The sequence below is a fragment of the Homalodisca vitripennis genome, chromosome 7 (genome assembly GCF_021130785.1).
Source record: "Homalodisca vitripennis isolate AUS2020 chromosome 7, UT_GWSS_2.1, whole genome shotgun sequence".
Lineage (NCBI taxonomy): Eukaryota > Metazoa > Arthropoda > Insecta > Hemiptera > Cicadellidae > Homalodisca > Homalodisca vitripennis.
Genome location: NC_060213.1, coordinates 72,260,658 through 72,273,627, shown reverse-complemented (window position 1 = coordinate 72,273,627; position 12,970 = coordinate 72,260,658).

Below are 12,970 nucleotides of genomic sequence, written 5' to 3'. Positions count from 1 at the left end.
CACATTTTCCAATACACGTACCTGAGTATTATTGTGACCAACCACCCCTTGGTGGCTGTTCGATCATCACCACGACCATTGAAGTCGAAAGGACAACGAAACATATTCTGGCTTCTTAAATAACTTTATCATATACCGGCTTTTAACGTCCAAAGTGCACATAGCTACGCTCCCCTACCGCTCGTGTAGTTACAAAATTCCATCGAGCTGCATAATCGTTTATTTACAATAATAAATAACTACTTTTGTTATGTTTTTTATGTTTAGTTACATAAACTAAAGATACTTGCTATCAAATTCGAGACTACAGTTTCTAAACAGATACACCTATTAACCGACATTACAACCGCAACTCAGTTAGCTCGATACATAGTTACGTTGTACTTGGGTGCAATCTCTGTTACTGCACCAAGTAATAGGTAAAATATGGTGTTCGTTTTCAGAACATTACAACCACAACACAGTTAGCTCGATACGTTGTACCTGAGGACTAAGTTGCAATCTCTTTTACAACCAAGTAAGAGTTAAAATATGGTGTTCGTTTTCAGAACATTACAACCACAACACAGTTAGCTCGATACGTTGTACCTGAGGACTAAGTTGCAATCTCTTTTACAACCAAGTAAGAGTTAAAATATGGTGTTCGTTTTCAGAATCCTTTTTATGCTGTATATTTTATTGTCTCTTATTTAGTTAATAAATCATATTATTTTAAATTCACCTTAGATTTTTTCTCCATGTTTGTACACACAATCCCTTTTTAACCTACATAAATGTGACCAACTATTAGAAACGTTCTACAAGTAAATCGTCCACACTCACTTTATCCTTATATTCTATTCCCACATTACAACTGAAGTAAGTAATAGATAAATTGTACTTAATGATGACTTAAAAATGCATTAATTGTAGAACGTAATGTTCGACTTAAGTAAATGAGTAAAATCGGATTTTAGATTTACAATGATTGTTTGTGGTTTTATTTCAAATGTCGCGCCTGTAAACATCTCATTGACCTCACCACCGTACATGGACATTAGGGACTAAGTCTCTTACACAGATCCATGGTGCCAGAGATTTATTTATGGAATAGGTATTTTATAATCATAATATCTACTTGATTACATATAACTGTACTACTCGTATACAACTTGTAAAACTGTGTCAAGAAACATTAAGAATGTAAGAAACAAGTGAAACGATAAAATATGTGATCTACTATATTATAGCAATTAATATTATAACAGTGTTACTATTCATAAATATAGTTAAAAGAACAGAAACAATTTTCTTCGTACATAACTGCTGAATACTTATTTCAATTTTATAATGAATTTTCTTTCATAATTTCTGACAAAAGTATACAGTATATTTAAATATGTATATTTCATGTCATAATAGTTATTATGAAATAAAATGGATTTTATATGTTTATAATAAATTATTCAGCAATTAATAGAAATAAAACAAAACAGTTCTTTGGATTAAATATTTCGCTATTTTGTAATTCATTACTACTTCGCCGAAATGTGTTTGTAGCTCTACGTACCAAACTTTATTATATTTACTTTCTATAATTTCCTTTAGCATACGTTTTTTAATCTATACAATTATTTATGACACTTATTCCCTGTCGTTCATATGTTTATAAGTGTTATTTCGTTGAACAAATTATGTGATCTAATATAATATCACTTATTTCTCTGTAGAAAGTGAAACTACAATCTCTCACTAAATATGCCAAGTTATAACTTGCCCTATAGGATATGATTAGTTAGTGAGGAACTCGAAGACCTGGAAAACCTTTATTTTTGTTCGTCTGTCCGCACAATATATCTTAACGATATGACCGTATGGATTTGAAATTGTATACGAACCACCATTTTTACGCAAGGAACACTGACTTTCATTATGGTACATGACACTCAATTTGATTTGGCTGAGGGTTGGCGAATATTTTATCTTTCGTCTTATGAATAAACACGATGGCATCGAGAAAATAGAATAAATACACGTGTAAACAAACTCAGTACACTCATAAGAAATTTTAATTTTAGTCACGTACTCCTACCTAGTATATATTTAAAATGCAATTTTTAATGTCGGTAATAACATTGTGTTGGTAATATGAAATATTGCATAAAACCGCCGTACGCAATTCTTGGAAGTTACTTTTTCCAATCAGAATTGGACCTTTCCATTATAACTAAATGTCTGGAGGATTATATGGTTACTTTATTATGTAACCTGCGTGGCATTTAAATTTACTTTTATTAGACAAAAACTAAAATGATCTCTAATTTTTTTAAATCTCTCCTTTCTGTTTATATTGTGGTTTCATAATTTATCACTTCTATGGTAAAAAATATTACTATAAACGTGTAAACATACAATATAAATTACGAATACCTGCTTTCATTTTAAATGTTTCCAGCATTATTGTACTAGTATATTCACAAACATCAAAATATAAACTACTTTCACAAGTATATACTAAATTAGTATTATTGCGAAGTATTATATGTTTCATACTGTCACAGATTCTACACAGGATAACATTAAACTAAGCGACATCAATAACGATCCTTGTGGGACTCCGTACATTAGTATGTTGTGGCTTGATGGCCTCATACAGCAAGGACATAATCATCCCAGATTGATCTTACCTGAGCCTACCACTGCCAGTGCCGCTCATTAGGTATCCTGCCTCCTACACCAGGAGCTTAATTGTCTCTGCCTCTCAACTATAATCTCTTTGTGCGTAATAGCGTTTTATATAACCGAAACGGCAGCCAGGTTTCTTTAAGCCTAGAGATTTTTCAGCCCTCTAGGTAAATACTGAATATTGAAGGTTCTCTACAACAATAAAAATATAAAATACAGAACTCTCATTGGAACACATTGCACAGCATGATCCAACGTCAGGCTTAGGAACTACCATTAGTAAGCGCTCTTTCAGGGACGCCATATTTCAGCTCTAGAACAATTTACAGATGCAACAAATCAAATAAATACAAATTTTCTAAATAAAATTCCATCCGGCTGCTACACCAAAACGCCCAATTCGCAACTAATAAGCTCGACGAATTGCAACTCGTCTGTGAAGAACAGAACACAGATATATTTGTCTTGACCGAAAACGGGGTTAAGAAAAAAAAACATTATTCTGCAAAATTCTAAATTTCAATCGGGCTACTACTTATTACAGACAAGTCTCGAAACGACGGTGTCTCGATTTTTCTAAATAAAACTTCACAGTTTTTTCAATCAAGGAAAGAGTGGAAAAAGATTTCGAAGCAGCTGGAATCAAAGTATACATCAAAAAATCAAAAACAATCGTTGTCGGTATTTACAGGTCTCCCAATGGAAGCGATTACGTTTTCTTTTCAATATTAGAATCTTTACTGACAGACATGACCAACCTTGAACAGAATTATGTCCTGATGGGTGATTTCAATGTTGACGCGCTCTTACAATACGACTTGTCGACATGCTACGGTCCTTCAGATTGGAATTGTTGGTTACATCTCCAACGAGAGTAACGCAATGAATTATACTAACGGAACGCGCTTTGGGCCGCAGTAACGAGCCGGAATCAAGGTGTGTGTCCGATATCTGCAGGCGCTCGAAATGGACAAGAACTCACTCCGCCCATATGGCAGGCATTATAGTAATGATCCAACAGCACTTTAAAACGCCTTCGATACTTCATAATATTGTTATATTTCACAACTTATTTATTGTTACAAATGTTAGTAGCTGCTATTTGCCGTGGATTTTTGTATTTTTAGTTATACAAAAACAGAATATTGTTACAATATCCAAATAACTGAGATTTTTACTTTTATTTGCCTTATAAAGTCGTTCACGAAAACTAAAAACAATGATATATGTACCAGGTGAAAAAATACCTTGTTTATTGACTGTATTTTATTTCAAGTTAAACTACATGAAATGTACAAACATGACATACTTAATCAACGTGTTGGAAAATAAAATTATTTTGGACAATATTTGCCTTATTCCTAAGTTAGTTTTTTTTATGTCCAATGGTTTCTGTTTTCAATGTTATGAGATGTAGTCTCCGTTTTAATAAAAAAATTACCCTTGGCTTCCAGTGAATTCGTTATTAGTTACATGTCCCTTGAAAACACTACCAGTAAAAGGGTTTACAAACTCTTAATATAAATTCAGAAGTGGTCACATTTATTTTTTGATAACTTGAGCAAATAACAATATCTTACATTTTTAAATACATCATCACTTCATTTTATTAATTTACCCTTAAATTTAAAATCAGTTAAAAGTGATTCTAAGTTCAGAATCATTGGCATGAAGTACAGAGCTACAAATGTGTCGTTACATTTAATAATTTACTTTTTGCAATACGTCTTACAACGGCGCAATAAATATAATATATATTAATTTAGGATGACGTTCAAAGCGGTTACCATTCTCAGAAGCTCTGACACTGTTTCGGAACATCATATTTCTTACCCAAGCGAACTGTTTAGTATTTTGGATTATTACTGTTTCCACCCCTACTTCGAACACAGGAGAAAAATAATTCTAAATGGTCTTGATTAAAAATATAGGCTAACAAATAGTTAAAATCATCTAAACTAACTATATGTCTCTTAAAATACAAATACCTTTGATATTACTTAGAACCCCTAAAGCAAACGTATTCTTTGCATGGTCCAACCATAGATTACAATAAGACCAAATAGATGGGCTATGCCTATCTTGCCAACATTGGGGCAGGTGAAGCCAGGTCCGCCATGTTGTCGTGGGATAGAAACTCAAAACTACGCTCCGATTAGTGTAAAAATTCAGTTCTCCCGTTTCAATCAACTCGTGATCTACCCTACTTAGAATAAAGAAAATAATTTGAAACTTTGTATGAGTGAAGTCAATAAGCTATGGATGCCTGTGGTATCATTCAAATGTTCAAAAACATTAGTTTTGCAATTTAAATAATTAAATAAAGTCGAGAAATATGTTTACATTTTAAAACTTGACATAAAAAAGTTAGTCGGCTGCTACTTTTGCCGTTTTTTGGTCAGGCAAGTTTCAAAACGGTGGAAAATGTTGTTCAATAGTTGAAGTTTTCAGAACAAATTTTCTTTTTTAATTAGCTCTTATTGTTTGGCCAGAAAGTTATTGTTTGTGAGACGTTAGTTTACAAGTGCCGCGACCGCTTGGAGCTCAACGCTCCGTGCCGGGCCATCTGTTTCCTCGTATCGTACATTACAGCATATTATAAAAAAGTGAGTAGAACACGCTTTATTTGTACATGTTTACAGTAATTACTTTAAATAAAATCACATAAGTTATGTAATTAATGAAAGAATTCAATCTGAGTCAATACACTAAACAAGTAAAACTAAGAGTTTATTTGCTTTTTATTGTTTGCATATATACTATAATATGAGCAAAGTTTGTATATGCGGGTAAATTATTAGATGAGGGAAACATGACTTTAAACCTTATAATCCTTCAGCTCAAAATATCCCAAAACACAATATCTAAAGTTTATGTTTACATATTATAACAAAGCGTATAAATGTTTAATAACATATTTTGTTAAGACTGTAAACATTTATTATACAATTAGTAAGGTAATAAGTAAGATTTATATATTAATTATAGTAAAGTATGGAAAATTACTTAAATGTTGTACGTTTACAATTAATTGTAACTAATCTGTAATGCTCAGTTGAGAAGAGGAGGAAGTTTTAAGTAATGTATTATAAATTTAATGTTAGTTTATTGACCTTTTTGCAAATAAAATTGCGCTAAAAAGAAAGAAAATATAGAAATAGATTTGATTTTAGGTGACCTTTTTGACCTAACCAACCATGATGACAAACAAAACAAAAGACAAAAACTACAATACAATTGAAAAACTTGAACAGTTTCCAATTCAATGAACCAACTATTGCACCATGAACGTTGTTTTCGAGAGATAATTTCTAAGTTTGGTTTTGTGTATTGATTCATTGAATTTCTTTAAAAAATGGTGTAGTCTCAACTTAAAATATTTATTAGCTATTGCCTTTATAAGAAGTACAAAATGGTCAGTAAGCGGAGTGTATAGCAGGTCACTACAGTAAGCTCGACAAGGGCGAAGTGAAGAGCGGGGGTGCAAGGCGACGCTCCTCAGTAGGGTGACTCACGCCCGCGCCGCCATATTGTTGAGTATTAGCCGCTTCGCAGTGGCTTCACCTGCGAGCACCCGATGTCCTATCTATTGGTCTTATTGTAATCTATGGTATCAATACACACATTTATTATGAAAAGATATTACCTGTATTTTTTCATTATCTGGATGTTGAATTTGTCTACGATTTTAAGCCAGAAATCCTCGATGATTTTATAGTACACTTGGAAAAGATAAAAATGAACATCGTGAAGTGAAGAAATTAGCCCACTTTCGCTCGACTTCTCGAGCTAAAGTTAGCAAATTGTATTATTTCCATATATTAATTTTTCTATATGTTCTATGAGTTTTTTGAAAGATTTGAATAAAGTAGGCGACCTACACTATGTGTATATTTTATACACACACACACACACACACACACACACACACACACACACATATATATATACATTTTTTGCGATTCAATGTTTATTAAAATTAAATAAGGCTATTGCCACTTATAAAGTTTAACGTAAATAAAAGTCATTTGACAGTTATTTGGTCTTCCGATCATATGTTAGTTTGCTTATTTAAACGCATATGTGACAGGTACGGCCAAATACAAAATAATTGAATCGGAAAAAGTAAGCGCTCTGTGTTGTAATGGTAGCACATTCACCCGGCAAGTGAGAGATCCGGGTTCGACTCCCGGCTGAGCAAGTACTTTTTGCGATTCAATGTTTATTGAAATTAAATAAGGCTATTGCCATTTATAAAGTTTAACGTAAATATACATACATACATACACTCACACACACACACACACACACACACACACACACACACACACACACACACACACACACACACACACACACACACACACACACACACACACACACACACACACACACACACACACACACACACACGCACACACACACATATATATATATATAACATCCTCATCTTAAATTGATTCTTTATTAAGTTCGTTTGTAATTATTTTCATTCTTGCTAGTTTATGGCTGAGCGACAGGAAATTAAATATAAAACAATATATTTATAATAATATTGTACATACTAAACTTTTTTTAACATTTCTAATGTCAAATATTTTGGACGAATAATCCGAAAAAAACTACACTATACTAAGTGTCAGCTTATTTGAAAATATTTTTAATTATTTAAATTACAGATTTTCATGATAATTATGTATCGGTAGGAGGCTGACCCTGTTCTTTGTTTTTCGACTCGTCAGTTAATGGCAAAACCAAATATCCGTCTTTATGTGTTCATCTGTATATGCGATAGCATTCAATAATTGAAACTTAGAGCTTTAAATCTGTTAGTGTGAAACTCTAAAATTGGGATTTATGAAAAACCAATCAAACCTTTTTAATTAATAATAATAATTCAACCTTCTGGTTTTGCTGCTATGAAGGCAACAACAGTATTATATTTTAATTTTAAAGTTTTATTTAAAATATATTTCAAGAAGTTGCTCAGCAGTTATAAACGTTTAGTAAGTTGTCACACAATATTAACTATATAGCCGATGGCTTGTTATACTGGATAAATAGCCGAATTAGATTTTTTGTTTAATGTTTGAGGGACGAACAGGAGACTACGTGGGGGGCGGCACGCGTTAATTTGTAATAGCGCAGGTAGGTTATAGCGCATGTTTTGTATCAGTTATCATGTATGTGGTTATCAATGTTACATCAGGACCCTTAAAATTTGTTTTGTTCCAACTTGATTATGCATATTATTGTTATGGGCGTTATTGGTATTCTTTATTCTTAGATGCTCATCTTTATATGGATTGTTGTGAGTAAAACCAAATTGTAATGAGTGTGACCAATACATATTTTAAATAGTCATAAAGTATCTACAATTAAAGTATTTTTGAAATAATAAATGTTTAATTGCAGGTAAAGTTTTAATATAACTAAATAACCAAGTAACGTTTATATAGGAGAAAGCATGACAAAGGAATGTCATTACATTAGTTTGGGTAAGTTTTCAAATATATGTAAAACTAAAGGTCAGTAAAAGACGTGTATTATAGTTGTTCAACAGTATTAATAGCAGAACTGGAATATAAATCAGAACTGGAAATCGAGTGATCACCTTTAATTATTAATTAATTGATTGTTTATGAATTATCAGTTAACATTATGAAAACTGCGGCTTTAACAGTTTTCCGTCTACATAACAATATGTGAACCTTGAGGAAACGTAAGGGAAATTATCAAACCATAAATTAACACAGTTATCTTGTTTGCAACCTCCCCAGAACTATTTAAGTTGACACAACTGTGCGGGACGTCGCTGGGTCAAACTCCACAGTACATCTCTAGCAAAATGAACTCCTCCAGGAAGTTTTGCTGTTTTGCTGGTCGCCATGACGCTCTTAGTCATTCAGGTAAGTTTTTTAAATTTATAATTAAACTGCGTTTTGTGATATATGTAGGTATAAAAGAAATCACTAACCTTTTCTTAACTTTTAATGTTTAGTATTTCGTTACATTTCAGTGATATAGTAAAAAGCATATATAAAAAAAAATATAATCAAATAGAAGAATACAGATTATAAACAATTAAAAAAAACAATAGCATGGTATATAAACAAGTAGGATAAAATAGTTTAATTTTCCTAAACACAGAAAAAGATCAAACATTTTTGAATAATTTTTATTTACTATAGCCTCCTCAAATTAATCCAGTTGATGATGTTGTTTGAAGGCCCAATATGTTGGCCTGTTCATATCTTCTTATCGATTATATGTTTTTTTGTTTAAAATATGTTGTTGACGATGGAAGATTTGAAAGGATATCAGTATTTCGGAAATTTGCCAACGTTATATGTTACAAAGCTATTTTAGCCTTCGCCTCCTTATCAAAATCATATCAAAAATCCCATCAAGAGTAAACATTTGTCTCGTAGAAAGTTCAAATTTTTATTAAAATCTATCCAACCAAATTTGTCTGTAGTAGTAGTAGTATACAAATAGTTTTACCGAGGGGTGCCACCCTCTTGGCCCAAGAGAAACCAATACACATTTAACCTTGCCATTTAATTTTAGAACGTTCATACTAATTTCCGTATAAATGTATTAAAAGTTGCAACCCTAATCTTGATGAAATGTAGATATAGAAAGCATATAGTTCGAAATTGCCACAGGTGTATTAGAAATGTACTTAATAAATGCAGATTATATGCTATTCCTAGGATACCTAGGATGAGGTATAGTCCACTCACTTGATCACTTGAAATCACTAATACAATAGATACATTATAGACAATCCTAAGCCTTCATAAGATTGTCCCCTCCGCAATCACTCTCACGAATGTTGAAGTTTAACGGACAGTGGAACGGCGTTCTGAAGTTTCAGTTGTTCACTGCAAATGTTTTAATTACACAAGTGTTTATGAGCTGACAGCGTAGTTTGTTTTATATTTGAATGATGCATCAGAACCAGCATTCGGTACGATTTGGGAGGTTATGGATAGTGTTTACTGTATTTTCACAGGTTGCTGGTGTGTGCTGTAGTGGCCATTAAGTGAAGTAGTTTTGCGTATCTTTAACCATGAAAGTGTTAGTAGTATACTACATACTTTTCTGTTTAAGGTTTATTCTGAGGCATAATTTGTACCAAAACTCAATTGTGTTACACGAACCTTTGACTGATCTTGCTTTTGAAAAGACGGGATGGGAAAGTGTTTATACAAAAAAGGCAACACTCTTCAAAAAGATAATGTTTTCAATGTATCATACCATGTAACTGTATTGTAATAGTACCATTACAGTTACTGTGTTTTTAATTGCTGGCATATTGGTTCGTCATATCCTGTCTGATTTCATTGATTTTTAAGAAAAAAACAAGTAAATACTCCTAATACATTTTTGTATTACCATGATTTAATACTTTGCTTGTCCTAAATGTATACCAATATAGTTTATTGACATCTGGTTTAAAATAATGTTATATCTCTTTACATAACTGAGGAAAGGCTGGAAAATGCTCATATTAAAAATATAACAAAATCTGCATGGTTTAATTCGAAACGTGTATATCGTCAAAATATATTTTAAAATTTACCATAATAAGAAATATTTTGACTTGCAACTGTCGGAGCCTCCCAGACCCTCAAAGTGGTTTTGGCGACGCCATTTTAGGAGGTCTCCTTAGTGAAGATGGTATTTTAGGGGGTGTCCCGGGCGGTGATGGCCTTATGGGGGGTCTCCTTGGTGAGGGTGGCCTTTAGGAGTGTGCCATTGGTTAAAAATTGGATATGAACATAATAAAAATAGGATCTTCATATCATATTTGTAACTATAAATTTAATGTATATTTAATTTAAATTTATGATTAATTAGTATTCCTTTGTAAAGAACATGTTATGTATCTCGTATACTACAACGTATAATGACATTTTGTTCAAAACTTATTTTATTGAGGTAGTTGTATAATTGTAATCAGTAAGTGTATTTGATTGTAAAGAAATAAATATTTATTTGCTGTGGGAAATGCATTTATGTTATTTAATCTTCTTCATAAGATTTTATAAATACTCTGAAACTTTTAAATGTATTATTATTCATAATATTGTATGTGACTTCTAATCTACAGAGTTCATAAACATCACTTTTAAATGTTGGGAGAAATTTTAGTTTCTTAAGACAATATTTTCTTATTGTCAAATATTTTTTTATTTACTTTTGATTACAATCAATAAATGGTTATTGTAATTAATCCATAATAGAGTCTTGTGTTAGTTATTAGTCTAGTTTCAACAGGACAAAGTATAACATGAAATATATAACTATAAAAAACACTTTCCTTTGCCTGCAGTTGTAATGGTACCAATCAGCACAAGGACCTACAGTGACTGGTTTACCAACGCGATTTTATAAAATTGCCTTGGGGTTTTTCTTAAAAATATTAGACTAAGCTTATAATGCTGTTGGAACCTTAACAGACAAATTGGTAATATTACTTAATATTTGGTTTAAAAACTATGTTCTATGTTGCTTATAGACAAAGAACTCAGTTATTTTTTAGTTTTGGAAATTACAAAAGATTTTTTTCCATATTGTATACAGGGGGTATAACATCAGGTCTGTCAATTAGTTTTAAACCACCACAAGGTAATCGCTGTAATGTATAAAATATTCAAGAGTTGCCATAACAAGACTTTTATTTTGAATTATTATAATACTATATAAAGTATATGAGCATAAGTAATTTGTAGACAGTAATAGATTGGATTAATAATTGGACATAAATACATCAAATATGATAAACTAAACCAACAATAAGTAGGTCAGTCTAATATAGGTATAGGGCGGCCACAAATAAAGCATAAATACTATATTAAAAATCATACTAACAAATAAACAAGACAACTACTTTAAATTACTCGTATAATCTTAGACTACACAATAAGTAATATACAGTATTTAAAGTACGTCTTTCAAAACAAAAAATGTTTTTTAACTATGTTAAACACTGAATGCACACTTATTAAACCAAATATAATAAACATAATATAGTAAGCTTTGTTATATGAATACACTTATCGGTTGTAGTCTAGTAAGGACCAGAAAGCGATAACGGCATATCAAGGTATGATAATATCAGTATTGCAACTATAGGGATCCTGCTGTCCAAAACCACACCAAACCAAACGAGACATCAACTAGAATCCTTCCCTCAAGGCCACTACAATAGCGTCCAAGAAATTATTCTGTTTAATCAGTTTCAAAACATTATTTGGCCATGGTCCAATATTGCGATCTTGTATATTTATTGTTTAAAACAGCTGATTTAAAACACAGAGTACTCAAAATATACTACAATAATACGTTTTACATTGGTACTCTAGTTTTATTAATTGTGAAATGCAATAACTATTTAAACAATGCCAGAAACATAAACAAATTTTAATAGCTTAAATAAACAGCTGTTCACATTAATCAGCTCATTGACTTTAAATCAGCTGTTCAGAGTAAAACTGTTTAGAAAACTGTTTTGTGTAATGTTGTAAAACATGGCTTTATGTTTGGTAGTACTAATCAGTTGTTTTTTATTAGATTTTAATGAAAAAACCACTGTTAGATTTATAATAAAGCTTACAATACTTAATTTTCTTGAGTTTCATACAGGGTATCCATTTTACGGAATTTAACATCAAAATTTATGATTGGCTGCCATTTTGAAACGGGTAAAGATAATTTGTTAATATTTTTTCCCAAATGGGTACACAAAAGGTAAACACAACTGCAAAGTTGCATAACTTTATATTTACTGGTATAAAAGATATAATATCTTTTTTGGTAAAAATTACATACAGACAGTTAGACGGAAAACTAAAAGTATTAGGACATACCTCCATATGAAGTTTTTTGCTCATTTTCACGTCTTGAACAAAATACCACAATATTGAAACACCTTTAGTAAACACCCTGTATATATATATTTTAATATATATATATATATATATATATATTTAAATTCTATGCACATTGAATTGCAAAATTATTTGCTCCGCCGGGACTCGAACCCAGATCTCTCACTTGCCGGGTGAATGTGCTACCATTACACCACAGAGTCCTCACTTTTTACGATTCAATTATTTTATTTTTGGTCGTATCTGTCATATATGCGTTTAAATAACCAAACTAACATATGATCGGAAGACCAATTACCTGTCAAATGACTTTTGTTTACATTAAATTTGTATAAATGGCAATAGCCTTATTTAATTTCAATAAACATTGAATTGCAAAAAGTACTTGCTCCGCTGGGACTCGAACC